The sequence below is a fragment of the Dendrobates tinctorius genome, unplaced genomic scaffold, assembly GCF_039654945.1.
Source record: "Dendrobates tinctorius isolate UK_male_01 unplaced genomic scaffold, ASM3965494v1 ptg000011l, whole genome shotgun sequence".
In the NCBI taxonomy this organism is placed as follows: Eukaryota; Metazoa; Chordata; class Amphibia; order Anura; family Dendrobatidae; genus Dendrobates; species Dendrobates tinctorius.
Genome location: NW_027361679.1, coordinates 125187854 through 125209731, shown reverse-complemented (window position 1 = coordinate 125209731; position 21878 = coordinate 125187854).

Here is a 21878-nt window from a genome sequence, read left to right as displayed (position 1 = left end):
AACTTTTGGGGTTCAATTTCTCCTGTTACCCTTGGGAAAATAAAAAAATGGTGACTAAAAGATCATGTTTGTGGAAAAAATACGAATTTTTTATTTTCACGCCCGGGCGTTATAAACTTCTGTGAAGCACTGGGGGGTTCAAAGTGCTCACCACACATCTAGATAAGTTCCTTGGGGGGTCTAGTTTACAAAATGGTGTCATTTGTGGGGGGTTTCCACTGTTTAGGTACATTAGGGGCTCTCCAAAGGCAACATGACACCCGCAGACCATTCCATCAAAGTCTGCATTCCAAAACGTCACTACTTCCCTTCCGAGCCCAGACGTGTGCCCATACAGTAGTTTTCTCCCACATATGGGGTATCAGCATACTCAGGACAAATTGGACAACAACTTTTGGGGTCCAATTTCTCCTGGTACCCTTGGGAAAATAAAAAAATGGTGACTAAAAGATCATGTTTGTGGAAAAAATACGAATTTTTTATTTTCACGCCCGGGCGTTATAAACTTCTGTGAAGCACTGGGGGGTTCAAAGTGCTCACCACACATCTAGATAAGTTCCTTAGGGGGTCTAGTTTCCAAAATGGTGTCATTTGTGGGGGGTTTCCACTGTTTTGGTACATCAGGGGTTTTCCAAACGCGACATGGTGTCCGATCTCAATTCCAGCCAAAAACGTCAAATGGCGCTGCTTCCCTTCCGAGCTCTGCCATGCGCCCAAATAGTGGTTTACCCCCACATGTGGGGTATCAGCGTACTCAGGACAAATTGCACAATAATTTTTAGGGTCCTGTTACCCTTGGGAAAATAAAAATTGGGGTGAAAAGATCATTTTTGTGGAAAAAATATGATTTTTTAATTGTACCGCTGTACGTTATAAACTTCTGTAAAGCCCTTGTGGGTTCAAAGTTCTCACCACATATCTAGATAAGTTCCTTGGGGGGTCTAGTTTCCAAAATGGGGTCACTTGTAGGGGGTTTCCACTGTTTAGGTACATCAGGGACTCTCCAAACGTGACATGGCGTCCAATCTGAATTCCAGCCAATTTTGCATAGAAAAAGTCAAACGGCGCTCCTTCCATTCTGAGCTCTGCCATGCACCGAAACAGTGGTTCCCCCCCACATATCAGGTATCTGCGTACTCAGGACAAATTGCACAATAACTTTTGCAGTCCAATTTCTCCTGTTACCCTTGGTAAAATAAAAAAAATTGAACCTGAAGTATTTTTTTTATGAAAAAAAGTTAGATGTTCATTTTTTTTTAAATATTCAAAAAAATTCCTGTGACGCACCTAAAGGGTTAATAAACTTCTTGAATGTGGTTTTGAGCACTTTAAGGGGTGCAGTTTTTAGAATGGTGTCACTTTTGGGTATTTTCTATCATATAGACCCCTCAAAGTGGCTTCAAATGTGATGTGGTCCTAAAAATAAAATGGTGTTGTAAAAATGAGAAATCGCTGGTCAACTTTTAACCCTTATAACTTCCTAACAAAAAAAAATTTTGGTTCCAAAATTGTGCTGATGTAAAGTAAACATGTGGGAAATGTTAGTTATCAAGTTTTTTGTGTGCCGTATATCTGTGATTTAAGGGCATAAAAATTCAAAGTTGGAAAATTGCGAAATTTTCAAAATTTTCGCCAAATTTCCGTTTTTCTCACAAATAAACGCAAGTTATTTGAATGAAATTTTACCACTAACATGAAGTACAATATGTCACGAGAAAACACTGTCAGAATCACCGGGATCCATGGAAGCGTTCCAGAGTTATGGCCTCATAAAGGTACAGTGGTCAGAATTGTAAAAATTGGCCCGGTCATGAACGTGCAAACCACCCTTGGGGGTGAAGGGATTAATATAATGTGCTGTACTATTTTCACTTGGTTTAGAAATGTAATATAATTTGTTTTGCTGTCTAGAGACATACTTAGTTTATTTTTCAAGTCAACTTTCTTGGTGAATAAGTAAAGATATAAAGTTTATCACTGTTCTGTGTGAAGTGTTTTTACAGCAGCAGTATGCCTAAATATGCTGATTTTTTTTCTTTCAGTTTAACAAATCTGACAGCACTTAAATTATTGTTATTTCATTGAGATTGAGCTTTTCAGATGACCCAATGTCAGAGTGAAAAATGTAATGCTTCATTAGTCTCTACTGCATTTCGTCTGAAACTTGATTATTAAAGTATATGGGTTCACACAAAAAGCTTCAGCATAGCATCTCAATTTTAGAGAAACATTGTGATTATTAACATAGGAAGCTGTTTTCTGTCTTATAAATTTTATTCCCCTCTGATCTATAAAAATGCATGCTATATAGATGCTATATGGATGGCAGCACAGAGGAATATCATCCATTTTTTCTGCTTAAAAATCAGGTGATTTTTTTATATACTTGTTTGAACCTAGCCTTGGTGTTGATCCTGACAGCAAGATGGGCCAAATTCATGATTCGGCAAGTTATAATCCAGCGAGTCCTTCACTAGGACTGGCTTGTGCTACATTAGTCTTATTAAACTTCTGGAAAGAAGTATTCTTCATAAAAGAGTTGCGGCCCAAAGCTATACTTTCTACCTGGAAACAAGGCCAAGAGACTCAACTGCAAAAAAAAATTGATAAAATATATTTGAAATATTTGGCTCTAACAGAAAGCAATCTGCTTGCTGGAAGTACATACAGTTGCTTCTCAGAAAATTAAAATATCATCAAAAAGAGTCATTACAAACAGAGAGATCTATTTCACTTGTTTATTTCTGTTAATGTTTATGATTATGGCTTACAGCCAAAGAAAGCAACTTTGTTAATATGCTAACAGGGTGAGTTTCTCCCTTGCATTTTTGGAGTTCTCCCCTTCCTAGCCAGTGATGCAAGTAAACTATCAGATCAATGGTTCTTTTCATTGGCATTGAAAAACTTATTTTTAATGCACGCTGCTTCTTCGGAACCCCAGTGTAGATCCCAATGATTATCAGCATTATCCGTGACTGAGCTCATAGTCCCCATGCTTGATTGCCATCTCTAAATTTACCGTGACTCAGAGTGCCAATACTATTGTCAGTGCCCCTAAGTGTACTGTCACACTTAGCGATGTACCAGCGATCGCGACCAGCGATATGACGCGGTCAGGATCGCTGGTGCATCGCTAAGTGGTCGCTAAAGAGCTGCCACACAGGCAGATCTCACTAGCGACATCGCTGGGGACGGGGGTCGCTACTTACCTGTCACACCAGGCGATCCTGCTTCCTCCCACCCGGCTCCACGCGTCGCTTGTCGTCACAGCAGGAAGCGCCGCAGGAAGCTGACTACGAGAAACAGTCCAGGACGTTCTCGCGTGATCAGCGATAACCAGTGGGGGAGCGGGTCGTAGGTAAGCATCAGACACAGCGATATCGCTAGCAATATCGCTATAACGTCAATACCAGTTAGGTATGTGGCTTCCAAATGTGGCAACAGACCACAGTATTGTTGTGGAGTGTGATGTTTCTAACTAAAGCAGATATGAAATAGTAAAATGTGTTTTTAATTTTTTTTAATCAGATTTTAAACAATATTCTTCCCTACTCTCCAGAAAAAAGCTGCAACCAAGAAGCAATGTTGGTATATAGGTCCATATATGGAAGGAAAACTGTGGCACAAGTCCACATTATTTTATAAGGTGAAACACTAGGACTAGTAAGACATGTAAGGCAAGAATAATACAGGAGTAGAATCTTTTTACTTTTATTTCTTTTAAATGAAAACAATATTGTACCCCACTCTGGGGCAAAAGCTGAAAACAGAAATGCTACATTGGTAGGTGGGTGCATGCACAAAAAAGATGTGACTTCTTCGGAATCTAAGTTCAGCATACCAGTTAGACACATGATCCCTAATGATACATGCAGTACTTGATTTTCTGCTTGAAATTAAATTGATTATAGAGTGCAAGTTTACCAGTAGGACCTTAGTAGTTAGTTTCCCCATTCCCTTGCAGGTCCCAGTTTTTCCCCTTCCTAATCCTCTACTCCATCCTTACCCCACCTACTTCCCTCCCTCTGTTAGTCAAAGTTTTGTACTGTATTATAAAAACTTCAATAAAAATTTAGTTGAAAAAAAAAAAGATGAAGCAATATTGTATTTAATTTCGGAAATGTTTTCTTTTGTCTTAAGAAAACTCCTTTAAAAAAATGCTAAGGAAAAACAAAAACAGATATCGCTATGGTTTGTACGTCTCACAAGCCAGGAAGCACAGTTTTTCAGAAAGACAAGACTTGGTTTTGGTATTTTGTTCAGAAGGCACTAAAACTGCCCTCTTTGCTTGTAGTGCATCAAGAATGACACATAAATATGTTATTATAACGGAACTATATCATGGAATAATACTTTCGCAGTCACACAAACTGCTGGTCTTGTACCTCCCTATCACTTTAATCTGTATATGTTTACACAACCGATTCAGACTACTATTATGTCCCCAGCTTCATTTCATATCTGCGCATGCTCTGGAGTTTGGGAAGAGAGTGCTACGCATAGTGTGCGCACTCACAACGCATGTCACCTAGTCACTGACTCACTGCGACTCCGGAGCATGCGCAGATATGAAATGAAGCTGGGGATGTATACCCAGATTCAATATGTATGTACGGGCACCTGATAGTCGGCGCGCAAGTGTGAGCTTTACTGGGCTGTTGATGTGACATCAAAGCAGTCCAGGCAATCAATCAGGCTGAGATAGATGTGAAAAATTTGAAGAGAACAGTGACTGACCATAATTGGAAGGATAGAAAGCCCCTACCCCTATGACTGAAAGAGAAGGTAGGGAATGCAATCACCTAAAGATAAAAAGTGTTTTTTGGAGATAAATTGTGGGAAGTTTTGCTTGAGAAAACCATGTTAGTGATGCATATTGCATCACTAGTAAGTCATTGGGGGCAGTTCAATGCTTAAAAAGGACGAGACAGGTTCCCTTTAAGTAAATTTTATTTATGGGCTCAGAATATAGAAGATTTATGCTTTCCTGATTCTGAGGAGACTAGGATAGGAAGCTAAACAAATAGGCTTTGCTATGTGTAAGGGAATTTAATTTGAGGCATTGTGGAGGTCCTTACCAGGGCTTACAGTCGCAGATATGTATATACAACGTATGTATATCATTGTATAAAAGATGTCCGAAACATCAAGCAGAAAATAACAAAAAAGCATTTTCAAATAAAATGAGAATATTATTGCATTATGCTCATGAAAGATAGAGCATTCTACATGTGAGGAAACAACTGCAGACCCAGCAATCATTTACCACAGATCTATTAAAACTATTCTTAAGTATGTTCACACTCCATTATGCATTTAGATGATTTACATGATGGAAACAGCATGTTTATTAATGTCCAGAGGATAGAGCAATTGAGGAGAGAGGATTTGTATTGATTTGTATCTCATTATAGGTTATGGTTGAAAACTCTGGATGCCTTTAACAGGACACAAAAAGTATCACACGTGAAGATAAGAAATATTCTAAAACTTGTCTTGTTATAATTGTCAAATTGTCAATTAAACTGAAGGTATATAAAACTAAAATAATCTTACCTAGAAAAGATCCCATCTTTTAAGAAATATTTCTGTGAATGAATTTAGAAGTGTATGCAGCTAATGTAAACGTGTGAAACCAATTTTTTATTGTTTCAATTAATTTCTAATGGAAAATGAAACAATTTGCAAATAGTCTTTGTTTAAAGGGAATCTGTCACCACATTTGACCTATGTAAACTATTAATATGAACATACAGGTGTATAGACTACTGACGAGAGTGATATCTGTATGCCTCATATCAGCTGCCTTGTTGGGTATAAATCAACTTTTATCCCTTTATGTAAATGACCTTTTCCGGGCTCTGGGGAGGATGCTGCCTGGAAGGTAACTCTGCCTCCAGGGATTATTTTCAATAGAAGGGGCTCTTCTTTTGATTTATGAGTCACGCTGCAATGATGACATAGTGCTACTGAACCCTTTCATGGCCCATGAACTGGGATTTGTTAAATAATTCACACCAACTCTAATGCTTACACATGCTCCTTCCTAGCAAAGAAATTTTAAATGGAAACATACTGGTATTTCTTTGGTTATGAGGGATAAGAAAGGCTAACACTCAATTGATTTGAAAATGTTGCTAAGTTGCAGCTACCATATTATTATTGATGTAAGTCTGGTGGGTCCGGCGCACCATGGGTCGGGCTTACCCTAGAGGGGTCAGAGTAAGTGACTACCTGGTTTTTGCTAGAGCCTCTGGTGGTGAGAATAGGCTTGAGCTCAGGTAGACTTACCAGGTACCACTCCAGGACACCACTACCATTGCAGCAGCTGACCAGAGGGTCAGAGACACAGGAATGTGGTACAGAAGAGAAACACAAAAACGTACTCAGATCGTCCGAGGTAGGGGCAGGCAGCACAGGTTCAATTTAGACAGCTGAGGTCAGGAGCAGAGAAGTCAGACAGGATGGGTAAACAGGTGTGGTTGTAAATGAGATACAGACAATGGAGGAACATGTGAATGGGTGCTATAGCAATAAGAGCCAATGTTCGGTCAGGGAGTGGTAGGCGGAACCTCCTAATAAAGGCCCTTCTAACACAGGATAGGCAGGGGAACCTAATTTCTGCCGGATCTAGCAGGATTAAATTCCTGCAGAGGCCGACCACATCCCCATAAGGCTAAAAAAATGTCCCATGTAAAACAGCAGTGCAGCATGAGGCAGAGTAGCAGATTGAAAAACCAAAAAAAATTGAGCTTGTTTTAAGTTGGTATACATGCAGCACATAAAACGCATGTTCACATTGGCCATAAAGCATACAAAACCTAAAAGAGACAAAAATGAGCAAAAACCCTGCTGTAACAAAATAAGTAAAAAGGAACATTGCATTTAAATAACACAGAGTAATACTGTTTTTGATAAAAAATAGCATAAAAGCCAACCCACGGTCGACAAGGTGACCCTGATCAGAAAGGTCCTATCTATGCTATCTAATATTTAAAAGCCTTACCATGTGTCAGAGTTGACCTCAGTGTGTGAATAAGAGCAGACAAAAAGGACCAGGTCCCGACCTGTGGACACCAGTCTGGGGCAGCATTTAAATGTAATTACCAGCTCAGGGGAGGAAGGCAACACCTAGGGGTTTTTGTTCATTTTTGTCTCTGTAGGTTTTGTATGCTTTATGACCAATGTGTACATACGTTTATGTGCTGCATGTATATCAACTTAAAGCAAGCTCAATTTTTATTTTTTTGTACTTTAGCATTCTGAGCTCGCAGAGTATTTCCGGGGTTGCTCGGCGGGAGCTTGGGTGCCCGCCCTGCATGTTTGGTGCTCTTTAGAGAGCCAATGAACATGCAGGGATTGTCTGCCACACACTGTAATGCCGCAGCCATGTTGGTTGTGGTATTACAGTGATTGGCTGGCTGCACAGCGTCATCAGGTCTATAGTAGACTGGACGCCGCCCCGCTCGTCACAGTCTACTCCGGAATTAGACAGTGTAGGGAGAGTTGCTGCTGAGCTAGGGAGAGATTTGCTTGTGTCTTAGTTAGTGTAGGTATACCACAATATACTGTATTAGGCACATATCCATCTCAACTAACAGTTCTTCTGAGGACTAATAAAGCTGCATAGATATCAGTGCTAGGCAGGCAGTGTATGTGGCAGACTGCAGTACATATAGCAAGAGGGTCCATTCCAGCTCTGTCTGCTGCTTCTGCTTTCACAGATATTTCTAGACGTAGCCTCTGGTATCAGGGACCAGGAATAATTTTTTATTTTGAATCTTAACCCTGATTATTTGCTTAAAAAGCAATCCAGAGAAAACTGTTTTTCTGCTCCATTTGCTTTATAGCACTGCAGAATACAGCCAGATCCTTTCTATATTACAGCGCTAAAAATCCAGCTACTTAAAACTGTGGTTTGTCCGTCACACAGATCACATATAAGGGTGCTCAAAATTCTGCCATTTCTGGCCTCCATTTAAATTTTGTTGCAGGGTGTTAGCAAAGTTATTGACTCTAGTTTGCTGTAAAAAATAGTTACCTACAAGCCAGCTGTTTAAAACTGGTTTGTCCGTCACAAGGATCACATATAAGGGCGCTCAAAATCCTGCCATTTCTGACCTCCATTTAAATTTTGCTGCGAAATTATTGACACCAGTTTTCTGTAAAAAATAGTTACCTAAAGGCCAGCAATTTAAAACTGTGGTTTGTCCGTCACATGGATCACATATAAGGACACTCAAAATTCTGTCATTTTTGGCCTCCATTTAAATTTTGTTGCAGTGTGTTAGCGAAGTTATTGACACCAGTTTGCTGCAAAAAAATAGTTACCTATAGGCCAGCTATTTAAAACTAAGGTTTGTCCATCACACTGATCACTTATATGTTCGCTCCAAATTCAGCCATTTGTAGTAAACATGGAAAATATTATCCACCATTTAAAATGGGCAAGGCGCATGGCAAGGGATGGGGAACTGGATGTGATGGTGATGATGCATGCAGAGGCCAAGGCTGTGGGCAAGCTGAAATTGTGCCACAACAAACACCCACATATTCTAGCCTGACCTTCCTGTCCCAATTACGAGGGGACAGCAGCACACCACTCTTAAACCCAGAGCAGTGTCAAAAGGTTGTTGGTTGGATAGCGGATAATGCTTCTAGTCACTTTTCCATCACCACCACCCTGTCTTCCACACGATCAAGTCTCAGTAGCCGTGAGTCTGGACCGCATATTCCTTACTGTGATCCTCCTTCCTCCCACCATGCTGAGTGCCCAGAGACAACTGATCCCAAACTTAGACACTCCGAAGAGCTGTTCAATTTTCCATTTATAGATTCGGGCCTCTCGCCCGGTCCACTTGAAGCGGGGCAAGAGGAGATTGCATGTAGCGATGCCCAAATATTTGAGCAGGCACGGTCACATGAAGGCGGCGGTGGGAAAGTGTCACAAGATGATGATGAGACACAATTTCCAAAAAATCAGGAGGAGGATCAGGGTGCGGAATTGGTAGACGTGGTGGTGGATGATATAGTAACTGACCCAACCTGGCAGGAGAACGTGCAGAGCAAGGACAGCAGCACACAGGGGGAGGAGGCGTAGCACCCCAACAGGCAGGAAGAAACAGTGTGGTGGCCACAGACAGAAGGCGGGCATTCGTTCCCGTAACACCAACACGATGAAAGTTGCCAGTACAACTGTTAGGTCTTCCCGAGTCTGGTTGTTTTTTAAAGACTCTGCTGATAACCCCAAAAAGGCCATTTGCACCATCTGCCAGGTCAGCATCAGCAGGGATAGCAAAACTACCAGTCTGACCACCACCAGCATGATCAAGCACATGGCAGCAAAGCACCCGTATTTGTGGGCCAAACCCCAGGGTCCAGGAAGAGTGTCTGCGGGTGACACCACTGCTTCTTCCGCTGTTGTGCATGCAAGCCAATCCCCTGTCCATGGTGCATGTGAAGATGCCTCCTGCCCTGCACCTGTCATTGCACACACTCAATTAGCAGTATCAGCAAGCACGTCCATGTCCTTGTCCCAGGGCAGCGTTCAGTTGTCCATACCCCATTCCTTGGAACGCAAGCGCAAATATGTAGCCAATGCCCCACAGTCCACACTACTAAATTTCCACATTTTGCGACTGCTTGTGCTTGAAATGTTGCCTTTTAGGCTTGTGGAGACGGAAGCTTTCCGAAGCCTGATTGCGGCGGCCGTCCCTCGGTACTCGGTCCCCAGCCGCCACTATTTCTCTTGGTGTGCCATCCCCGCATTACACAAGCACATTTCCCCACAATATTAGCCGTGCCCTCAACAATGCAGTTACTGGGAAAGTCCACCTAACCACAGACACGTGGACAAGTGCTGGGAGCAAGGACAGTACATCATGCTGACAGCACACTCGGTTAACATAGTTGAAACTGGGACCCAGTTGGACCTTGGGATGGAACACAACCTCCCAATGCCTAGGATTGCTGGCTCTAGGTCATACAGGGTTGCCCCCACAGTCTACAGCTCCTGCACTTCATCCTCCTCCTTCTCTTCAGCCTCCATCTCTGAAATTACCACATCAGTCACAAGCTGGAAGCACTGCAGCACTGCCTCAGCCAAGCAGTAACAGGCTGTGCTGAAGCTAATATGCTTAGGTGAGAAACCGCACAATCCTAAATAGTTGTGGTCAGCTCTGAAAGAGCAGGCATATCAGTGGCTGACACCACTAAACCTACAGCCAGGCATGGTCATGTGTGACAATGGCCAGAACCTGGTGGCAGCTCTGAGGCTAGGCTAGCTCACACATGTACCATGCCTGGCCCATGTGCTTAGTTTCATGGTTCAGCGGTTTATCAAAACCGGAGCTGCCGGATCTGCTTGTCAAAGTACGCCGCCTGTGTGTCCATTTTCGAAAGTCAGCAACAGCTTTCGCCACTCTTGCCATGCTTCAGCAATGTTTGCAGCTTCCGGCCCACCGACTGGTATGTGATATCCCCACGCGTTGGAACTATCCACTGTAGATGTTGGGAAGGATTTGTGAGCAAAGGAGGGCAGTTGTTGACTACCAGCATCAACAAGGCCGTCGTTATTGAGGTCAGACTCCACACATAAGACCTCAGGAGTGGCCATGGATGTCAGACATATGTACCATCCTCCAAAACTTTGAGGACTCCACCAAGATGGTTAGCGTCGATGATGCCATAATTAGCATCACCATCCCGCTTCTCTGTGTTCTGAAATGCTCTCTGCTCACAATCAAAGAGGATGCATTGCAGGCAGAGCATGATGAAATGGAGCAAGGAACCATACAGGGTGATTGCACACAGCCCAGCCTCATCTCATCCAAGCGTAGATTGGGTGACAATGAGGAAGAGGAGGAGGAGGAAGAAAAGGAGCTAGTTTCATGCGCTATAGACGGTACTACCTGCACAACTGTCATACTGTCTGTTCAGCATGGATGGCCCGAGGACAGGGAGGAGGAGGAGAGCATGGTCAGTCATCCTGTTGGTGAGGACATGGAAGGCTTGACTGTTAGCAGTCTGGCATGTATGGCTGAGTTTATGTTATGCTGCCTTTACCGTGACTCTCACATTCTCAAAATTTCTGGTGACAGTCATTACTGGTTGGTGACACTTATAGCCCCACGCTACAAGGGCAACTTTCTATTGCTTATTCCTGAGGCAGACATGTCTACTAAAATGGGGCAGTACCAGAAAGCCCTTGTTGCAGAATTATTAAAAAAAATTCCCATCTGAAAATGCTGGTCACAGTTCATTGGACGACAAAGGTGTACAGGCGAGAGAGACACAACTCCAATCCAGCAGAGGCAGAGGAACACTGGCAAAGTTCTGGGAGAGTTTTCTCAGACCCTCCCATCGCACAGGCCTTGAGGTGCGGGGTACTCTCACAAGGAGTGCAAAGTTTGGGAAGATGCTGAAGGAGTGCCTTGCTGACCGTTAGTATGTCCTCCATGATTCCTTTGTGCCTTACAATCATTGGGTGTCCAAGCTGGACATGAACTGGCTCTCTACACCTTGGAGGTCCTGGCCTGCCCTGCCACTAGTGTTTTTTCGAAGCGAGTTTTTAGTGCCGCTGGTGGAATTATAACTGATAAGCGCACCCACCTGTCAATTGAAAATGCTGACTCTTATAAAAACGAACACGGGCTGGATTGGGCCAGACTTCTCAACACCACCGAATGATAGCAGCATAACATAAACTCAAGTCTAGTGTCTTTTTTTGGGAGGTCTATTCCCATGCACCTCTTCACACCCCACATGGGTATACACTCCCTGATTTTGACTATTTGCTGTTGTCCTCCTCCTTTTCCTCAGCCTCATCCTCCACCATCATATCACCAGGGTGACCGTGGTCCGTGATGTAACACTCACATAATTTTTTTAATGGGGGTGCAGGGGGGCGTTTATGTACATGTAATCTAAATACATGTATCAACGTACGCTGGCAGTTATAACATGGCTGAATCTAACACGCATCTCTATTCTCTTCATACAGGTATTTAACTATTTCCAGCAACTTCACTGAATCCTGCATGTGTCCAACCTCTATCATTCATCTTTGCAGCATATATAATGGTATTTAACTATTTCCAGCAACTTAACTGAATCCTGCATGTGTCCAACCTCTATCATTCATCTTTGCAGCATATTTAATGCAACTTCACTGAATCCTGCATGTGTCCAACCTCTATCATTCATCTTTGCAGCATATATAATGGTATTTAACTATTTCCAGCAACTTCACTGAATCCTGCATGTGTCCAACCTCTATCATTCATCTTTGCAGCATATATAATGGTATTTAACTATTTCCAGCAACTTCACTGAATCCTGCATGTGTCCAACCTCTATCATTCATCTTTGCAGCATATATAATGCAACTTCACTGAATCCTGCATGTGTCCAACCTCTATCATTCATCTTTGCAGCATATATAATGGTATTTAACTATTTCCAGCAACTTCACTGAATCCTGCATGTGTCCAACCTCTATCATTCATCTTTGCAGCATATATAATGCAACTTCACTGAATCCTGCATGTGTCCAACCTCTATCATTCATCTTTGCAGCATATATAATGGTATTTAACTATTTCCAGCAACTTCACTGAATCCTGCATGTTCCAACCTCTATCATTCATCTTTGTAGCATATATAATGGTATTTAACTATTTCCAGCAACTTCACTGAATCCTGCATGTGTCCAACCTCTATTATTCATCTTTGCAGCATATATAATGGAATATAGTTATTTCCAGCCACCCTGCTTGTCCCCTTATGCTATTGAGGTCAAGTAACTTTTCAAAGTGGTTTATGATCCATGTAGGCCTGGACACTTGTTTATCTACTAAATACATTTATTGTGTCCTGCTGTCCTAACTTAGTTTGATTGCTAACGAATAAGGAGAGGAAAAAAAAAAGGAAGATCTTAGAAGTGGCCTTCTATAAATTCAGAGCTAGCCTGGGGAAGGCATTTATGTACATGTAATCTAAGTACATGTATCAAAGTACGCTGGCAGTTATTACATGGCAGCTAGACAGGGCAGGAGACAGGTAAGACAAATAAATAAATCTATTCCCTGTACATTTGGGCAAACCCAAATATTTACCATATGCATTTGTCTAATTTATATCCTGGCCGCTGCATTTACACACATCCACCGCCCTAGTATTAACTCTCTACACTCCGTCCATATTGGCCCCTCACTCCTTTCCTCTCATATGTATAGCACTCACGTTCTTTTCACATTGCTACACAGCACAGATCCATTCAGTCCCACCATTCAACATCAGAGACGCTCTCACAAATCACTTAACCATCTGCTCACTCTTTCTATCCTCCTTCTCCTAGTCGCAGGAGACAATGCTCCCAACCCTGGTCCCTCATGTTATAGAAAGTCAAACCCCCCCAACTGCTACACTCAGAAAACCCTCTAGTCTTATCAATATTCCCTGCCTGCCATCTGTCTCTCTTAATTGTGCCCTTTGGAATTCTCGCTCAGTGTGTAACAAACTCTCCTTCATTCATGACTTTTTCCTTTCTAATTCTCAACCTTCTGGCTCTTACTGAAACCTTGATCCAGCAGTCAGACACTACCGCTGCTGCTGCTCTTTCATATGGTGGAATACACTTCTCTCATGCCCCAAGATTAGACAATAGAGCAGGTGGAGGCGTTGGTCTGCTCCTATCATCAAAATGTACCTTTCAGGTTATCCCTCAAGTACCCTCACTTGTCTTCCCTTCTTTTGAGGTCCATGCCATCAGACTCTACACCCCCTTCTCCATGAAAGTGGCGGTGGTATATTGTCCTCCCGGCCCCTCCCATCAGTTCCTGGATCATTTTGCCACTTGGCTTCCACATTTTCTCTCCTGTGACATCCCTACCCTCATCATGGGCGAATTCAACATCTCCATTGCTCTTCCCCTCTCCCCATCTGCTACTCATCTTTTATCTCTAACCTCCTCATTTGTCCTTTTGCAGCTTACTAATTCTCCAATGCATGAAGACGGAAACTCCCTCGACTTGGTCTTCTCTCGGCTTTGTGCAGTGGATGATTTTGCAAACTCCCCTCTCCCGCTCTCTGACCACAACCTTCTTTCATTCTGTATCAAGAACTGCCAGGCTGCTCAGGTCACCCCCACTGTCAATGTACCAATGTCCCAATGTACCTATACCCGACATTGCCATTTCCGTGTGTGGTTCCACTATTACTCCCCAGCAACATGCCCGCTGTCTTGGGGTCATATTTGACTCTGAGCTTTCCTTTGTCCCCCACATACGATCACTGGCTTGCTCTTGTTATCTGCACCTCAAAAACATTTCTACAATTCGACCTTACCTTACTTTTGACTCCGCAAAATCTCTGACTGTTTCTCTTATTCATTCTCATATCAACTATTGTAACTCCCTTCTAATCGGTCTCCCTCTTACCAAACTCTCCCCCTCCAATCTGTCTTGAATGCTGCTGCCAGGATCATATTCCTCGCCAATCGTTACACCGATGCCTCTACCTTGTGCCAGTCATTACACTGGCTACCCATCCACTCCAGAATCCAGTACAAACTTATTACCCTCACCCACAAAGCTCTTCATGGCTCAGCACCACCCTACATCTCCTCCCTTGTTTCAGTATACCATCCTACCCACGCCCTCCGTTCTGCTGATGACCTGAGGTTAGCATCCTCAATAATCAGAACCTCCCACTCCCGTCTCCAAGACTATACATGTGCTGTGCCAATTCTTTGGAATGCACTTCCCAGGTCAATATGATTAGTCCCCAATCCCCACAATTTTAAGCGTGCCCTGAAAACGCATTTATTCAGACTGGCTTACCGCCTCAACACATTAACCTAATCTATCCCTATGTGGCACAGCCAAAAGTTTTTACAATAACCAGGTTCCCCGCATTATGTTCCCACATGCTTTATGCATCCATTAGCCCTCTGCATCTGTACTGTAACACACTTAACATTATGGTTGGTCCATACAATCAGGGCAATTGTTACCACCCACCTTTCGTGTCTCCCCTTTTTTCCTCATAGATTGTAACCTTGCGAGCAGGGCCCTCATACCTCTTGGTATCTGTTATGATCAATGTGATTATTGTTATGCTGTAATGTCTATTGTCTGTACAAGCCCCCTCTGAAATGTAAAGTGCTGCGGAATATGTCGGCGCTATAGAAATAAAATTTATTATTATTATTATTATTATTATTAATGGGTATTTATGATGCCCGTAAAAAAAATAAATTTATACAGTATGGTCATGTATACCCTCCAGGGATAAATGTTTGTCAGCCCATACACTTAGTGCATGGGCATTACATGTATAGGAGACCTTTCTAATGGGAACATTTTTTATGAGGCCCTCCTCCACGTCTCTTCCAAGGGACATTGAAGTGCCTCCAAATTTTTGGCAGCCCATGCATTCACTGCAATAGCAAACAGTATGGAAGACCCACTTCCTAATAATGGGAGCATTGTTTTCAGGAGGCCCTTCTGTATGTCTCTTCAAAGGGGCATTGGAGTGCCTCCAAATTTTTGGCAACCCTTGCATTCACTGCATAGGCAAACAGTATGGGAGACCAACTTCCTAATAATGGGAATATTGTTTTCAGGAGGCCCTCCTGTACATCACTTCAAAGGGGCTTTGGAGTGCCTCCAAATTTTGGGCAGCCCTTGCATCCACTGCATAGGCAAACACTATGGGAGACCCAGTTCCTAATAATGGGAACTTTTTTCATGAGGCCCTCCTCTACATCTCTTCAAAGAGGCATTGGAGTGCCTCCAAATTTTTGGCAGCTCTTGGATTCACTGCCTAGGCAAACAGTATGGGAGATCCACTTCCTAATAATGGGGACATTGTTTTCAGGAGGCCCTCCTGTACGTTACTTTGAGTCCCTGTGGGTGGAGATAAGGGGAGGGGGAAAAAAATAATAAATTACTGATAGGGGTTTGTTATAAGTCTCCAAAAATAATGGAAGCAACAGAGAATATCCTCATAAAGCAAATAGATGAAGCAGCGACTCAAGGAGAAGTCATTATTATGGGGGACTTCAACTACCCTGAAATACATTGGGGAACCGAAAACTGCTGTTCCAGCAAAGGTAATAGGTTTTTGACAACTATAAGAGACAACTACCTTTCACAACTGGTTCAGAACCGAACAAGAGGGGGAGCACTGCTAGACCTAATATTAACTAACAGGCCAGACCGCATATCAAATATAAGGGTTGGGGGTCAGTTGGGTAATAGTGATCACAAAATAATAAGTTTTCAGGTGTCCTTTAATAAGATGTGCAGTAGAGGGGTTACAAGAACACTAAACTTCAGGAAGGCAAATTTCCAACGGATGAGAGATGATCTTGGTGCAATTAACTGGGACGATATCCTGAGACATAAAAATACACAAAGAAAATGGGAGACGTTTATTAGCATCCTGAATAGGACCTGTGCACAATATATACCGTATGGGAATAAACATGTTAGAAATAGGAGGAAACCACTATGATTAAATAGAGCTGTAAGGGGCGCAATAAGTGACAAAAATAAAGCATTTAGAGAATTAAAGCAAGTAGGTAGTGATGAGGCATTAAATAAATACAGAAAATTAAATAAAATCTGTAAAAAGCAAATCAAGATAGCAAAGATTGAGACAGAGACACTCATTGCCAGAGAAAGTAAAAATAATCCCAAAATATTCTTTAACAACATAAATAGAAAGAAGCTAAAAAATGATAGTGTTGGCCCCCTTAAAAATAGTCTGGGTGAAATGGTGGATGAAGATGAGGAAAAATCCAATATGCTAAATGACTTTTTTTCAACAGTATTTACACAAGAAAATCCCATGACGGATAATATGATCAGGGATAAATATTCTCCATTAAATGTCACCTGCTTAACCCAGCAGGAAGTACGGCGGCATCTAAAAATCACTAAAATTGACAAATTCCCGGGCCCGGATGGGATACACCCCCGAGTACTGCAGGAATTAAGTACAGTCATAGATAGACCATTATTTTTAATCTTTAAAGATTCAATAATAACAGGGTCTGTACCACAGGACTGGTGTATAGCTAATGTAGTGCCAATATTCAAAAAGGGGACAAAAACTGAACTTGGAAATTATAGGCCAGTAAGTTTAACCTCAACTGTGGGTAAAATCCTGGAGGGTTTTCTAAGAGATACTATACTGAAGAAGAATAACCTCATGACCCAATATCAACATGAGTTCACAAGGGACCGTTCCTGTCAGACTAATCTGATAAGCTTTTATGAAGATGTAAGTTCCGGACTGGACCAAGGGAATGCAGTGGACGTGGTGTACATGGACTTTTCAAAAGCTTTTGATACAGTGCCACACAAAAGTTTGATACATAAAATGAGAACAATGGGGATAGGGGAAAATATGTGTGAGTGGGTAAAGAGCTGGCTCATGGGATAGGAAACAAAGGGTGGTTGTTAATGGAGGACACTCGGACTGGGTCACAGTTAGCAGTGGGGTACCAGAGGGGTCAGTTTTGGGCCCGCTTCTTTTTAACATATTTATTAATGACCTTGTAGGGGGCATAAAGAGTAGAATTTCAATATTTGCAGATGACACTAAACTCTGCAGGGTAATCAATACAGAGGAGGACAATTTTATATTACAGGAGGATTTATGTAAACTAGAAGCTTGGACTGCTAAATGGCAAATGAGCTTTAAAGGGGATAAATGTAAGGTCATGCACTTGGGTAGAACGAACAAGATGTATAATTATGTGCTTAATTGTAAAACACTGGGCAAAACTGTCACTGAAAAAGACCTGGGTGTATGGGTGGACGACAAACTCACATTTAGTGGCCAGTGTCAGGCAGCTGCTGCAAAGGCAAATAAAATAATGGGATGCATTAAAAGAGGCATAGATGCTCATGAGGAGAACATAATTTTACCCCTATATAAGTCACTAGTGCGACCACACTTAGAATACTGTGTACAGTTCTGGTCTCCGGTGTATAAGAAAGACATAGCTGAACTGGAGCGGGTGCAGAGAAGAGCGACCAAGGTTATTAGGGAACTAGGGGGTCTGCAATACCAAGACAGGTTATTACACTTGGGGTTATTTAGTTTGGAAAATCGAAGGCTTAGGGGTGATCTTATTACAATGTATAAATATATGCGGGAACAATACAAAGACCTTTCTAATCATCTTTTTACTCTTAGACCTGTGACGGGACAAGGGGACATCCTCTACGTCTGGAGGAAAGAAGGTTTAAGCATACTCACAGACGCGGATTCTTTACTGTAAGAGCAGTGAGACTATGGAACTCTCTTCCATATGATGTTGTAATGAGTGATTCCCTACTAAAATTTAAGAAGGGACTGGATGCCTTTCTTGAAAAGTATAATATTACAGGGTATATACACTAGTTTCCTTAATATTGCATTGATCCAGGGAGCTAGTCTGATTGCCATATGTGGAGTCGGGAAGGAATTTTTTTCCCCAATGTGAAGCTTAATTGCCACATGGGGTTTTTTGCCTTCCTCTGGATCAACAAGTTAGGGCAAGTTAGGATAGGATATGGGTTGAACTAGATGGACTTAAAGTCTTCCTTCAACCTTAATAACTATGTTACTATGTTACGTCAAAGAAGTATTGGAGTGCGTCCAAATTTTGGGCAGCGCTGCCTCTCACTGCATATGCAATAACAGTATAAGAGACCCACTGTTTAATAATGGGAATAGCAAAGCATAGCTGGCTGATAGCGCTCTAAGAATAGTGAGGGTCGACTGTTGGCCCTTTAAGAATAGTAAAGGCCACCTGATGGCCCTATGAAAATAGACTTTGTGACTTTCAGAGTCCCTCCTTCATAAATGAAACAGGATGTGTCTGATGATGTGTCACACACCACATGGCCAGATAAGGTTGCAAAATGTTAAAATGACAGTTCCCAGTGAATGCATTTGTCTAGGTTGAAAGCAATGCTAAAGTTCAAAAACTCATCAATAACGTTACCTGTGAACGTAGCCCAAGTGGTGGAGAAGCATTTTTGTGTTTGGTTATTTAATTTTACAAGTCATTACCCTGGAAAGGATGTTCCTTAACATATTTCCCTTCCCAGGAAAATCCATTTTAGTTTAGTTTTTGATGTTTATTGTGAATCTGTAAAAGTGGCATAAGACTATGACAACATTGTTCACAGCAGTGACCTGGGAGTCAGAAATGCTTCCAGGGGTCTTCCCCATGCTGTTCTCATGTCATTTGAGCACTGTTCCCATTGATTTCACCAATATCTAGTCCCTCTGCAGACCGCTGGGGGGCCGCCAGAAAAAAGCTTGAGTTTCCCATAGACTTACAGTTGTGACCAAAAGTATTGACACCCCTGCAATTCTGTCAGATAATACTCAGTTTCTTCCTGAAAATGATTGCAAACACAAATTCTTTGGTATTATTATCTTCATTTAATTTGTCTTAAATGAAAAAACACAAAAAGAATTGTCCTAAAGCCAAATTGGATATAATTCCACACCAAACATAAAAAAGAGGGTGGACAAAAGTATTGGCACTGTTCAAAAAATCATGTGATGCTTCTCTAATTTGTGTAATTAACAGCACCTGTAACTTACCTGTGGCACCTAACAGGTGTTGGCAATAACTAAATCACACTTGCAGCCAGTTGACATGGATTAAAGTTGACTCAACCTCTGGCCTGTGTCCTTGTGTGTACCACATTGAGCATGGAGAAATGAAAGAAGACCAAAGAACTGTCTGAGGACTTGAGAAACCAAATTGTGAGGTGAGAAGGAATAAGCAATCTCAAGGCTACAAGTCCATTTCCAAAGACCTGAATGTTCCTGTGTCTACCGTGCGCAGTGTCATCAAGAAGTTTAAAGCCCATGGCACTGTGGCTAACCTCCCTATTTGTGGACGGAAAAGAAAAATTGACAAGAGATTTCAACCCAAGATTGTGCGGATGTTGGATAAAGAACCTTGACTAACATCCTAAACAAGTTCAAGCTGCCCTGCAGTCCGAGGGTACAACAGTGTCAACCCGTACTATCCGTCAGCGTCTGAATAAAAAGGGACTGTACGGTAGGAGACCCAGGAAGACCCCAATTCTTACCCCGAGACATAAAAAAGCCAGGCTGGAGTTTGCTAAAACTTACCTGAAAAAGCATAAAATGTTTTGGAAGAATGTTCTCTGGTCAGATGGACAAAAGTAGAGCTTTTTGGGCAAAGGCATCAACATAGAGTTTACAGGAGAAAAAAGAGGCATTCAAAGAAAAGAACACGGTCCCTACAGTCAAATATGATGGAGGTTCCCTGAGGTTTTGGGGTTGCTTTGCTGCCTCTGGCACTGGACTGCTTGACTGTGTGCATAGCATTATCAAGTCTGAAGACTACCAACAAATTTTGCAGCATAATGTAGGGCTCAGTGTGAGAAAGCTGGGTCTCCCTCAGAGGTCATGGGTTTTCCAGCAGGACAATGACCCAAAACACACTTTAAAAAGCACTAGAAAATGGTTTGAGAGAAAGCACTGGAGACTTCAAAGGTGGCCAGCAATGAGTCCAGATCTAAATCCCATAGAACACCTGTGGAGAGATCTAAAAATGGCAGTTTGGAGAAGGCGCCCTTCAAATATCAGGGACCTGGAGCAGTTTGCCAAAGAAGAATGGTCTAAAATTCCAGCAGAGCATTGCAAGAAACGCATTGATGGTTACTGGAAATGGTTGGTCGCAGTTATTTTGGCTAAAGGTTGTGCAACCAAGTATTAGGCTGAGGGTGCCAATACTTTTTTCTGGCTCATTTTTGGAGTTTTGTGTGAAATGATCAATGTTTTGCTTTTTGCTTCATTCTCTTTGGTGTTTTTTCATTTAAGACAAATTAAATGAAGATAATAACACCAAAGAATTTGTGTTTGCAATCATTTTCAGGAAGAAACTGAGTATTATCTGACAGAATTGCAGGGGTGTCAATACTTTTGGCCACAACTGTACATTGGGCTCGTTGCTCGGGTCAAGCAACCGAGCATTCCAATTTGCTCGGCCCGACCAAAAAGGACCCGAGCATTATAGTGCTCACCCATCACTAATGTCCACAGGTCGAGACCCGGTCCTTTTTGTCTGCCATTTTTCACACACTGAGGTCAACTCTGACACATAGTAAGGTTTTTAAATATTAAACAGTGTAGAACCGTCCTCATCAGGGTCACCCTGTCGACGGTGGGATGGCTTTTATGCTATTTTTTACCAAAAACAGTATTATTAAGAATCCTGTGTTATTTAAATGCACTTTTGCTTTTTACTTATTTAGTTACAGCAGGGTTTTTGCTCATTTTTGTCTCTTGTAGAGTAGCAGATAGGCCTGATGTGGGGAGAAACCACATTGTGAATAGAGAAGCATTGAGGAGGCATGTGAGTTACCACCATGAAAGATGACATCCTTTTCCAGCGCCACTTTTCCAAGGCATCAATTCTTCTTCTGCCTTGTATCTTTTTCATCCAGGTTTTGCATTTGTATGTTACCACCAAAAAGGCCAAGCTTAGTACGAGCCATGTGTTTGTCACCACTGAAATGCTTTCCTCAATTTAAAGACCTTTTCCAGTAACTTTATTGTTGATTTGACCGTAGCTGTTCTCCTATTGATCATTGATCCAAGTAGGTTAAAGTCATTTAAAACTTCCAGTTCATCACCATCCATCTCAAATGTGTTCCAGTCATATGTGACAGTAGTCAATATCTTTGTCTTCTATTGTCTTGTCTTGTATTGAGTAGCAGTCATTTGTTCAAGCTTTCCATCTTAGCACTCCATAATAAGTCGTGCAATCCATCTACGCTTGTTGTTATCAATGCTATGTCATCTGCATAGTTAAGATTGTTGACAATTCG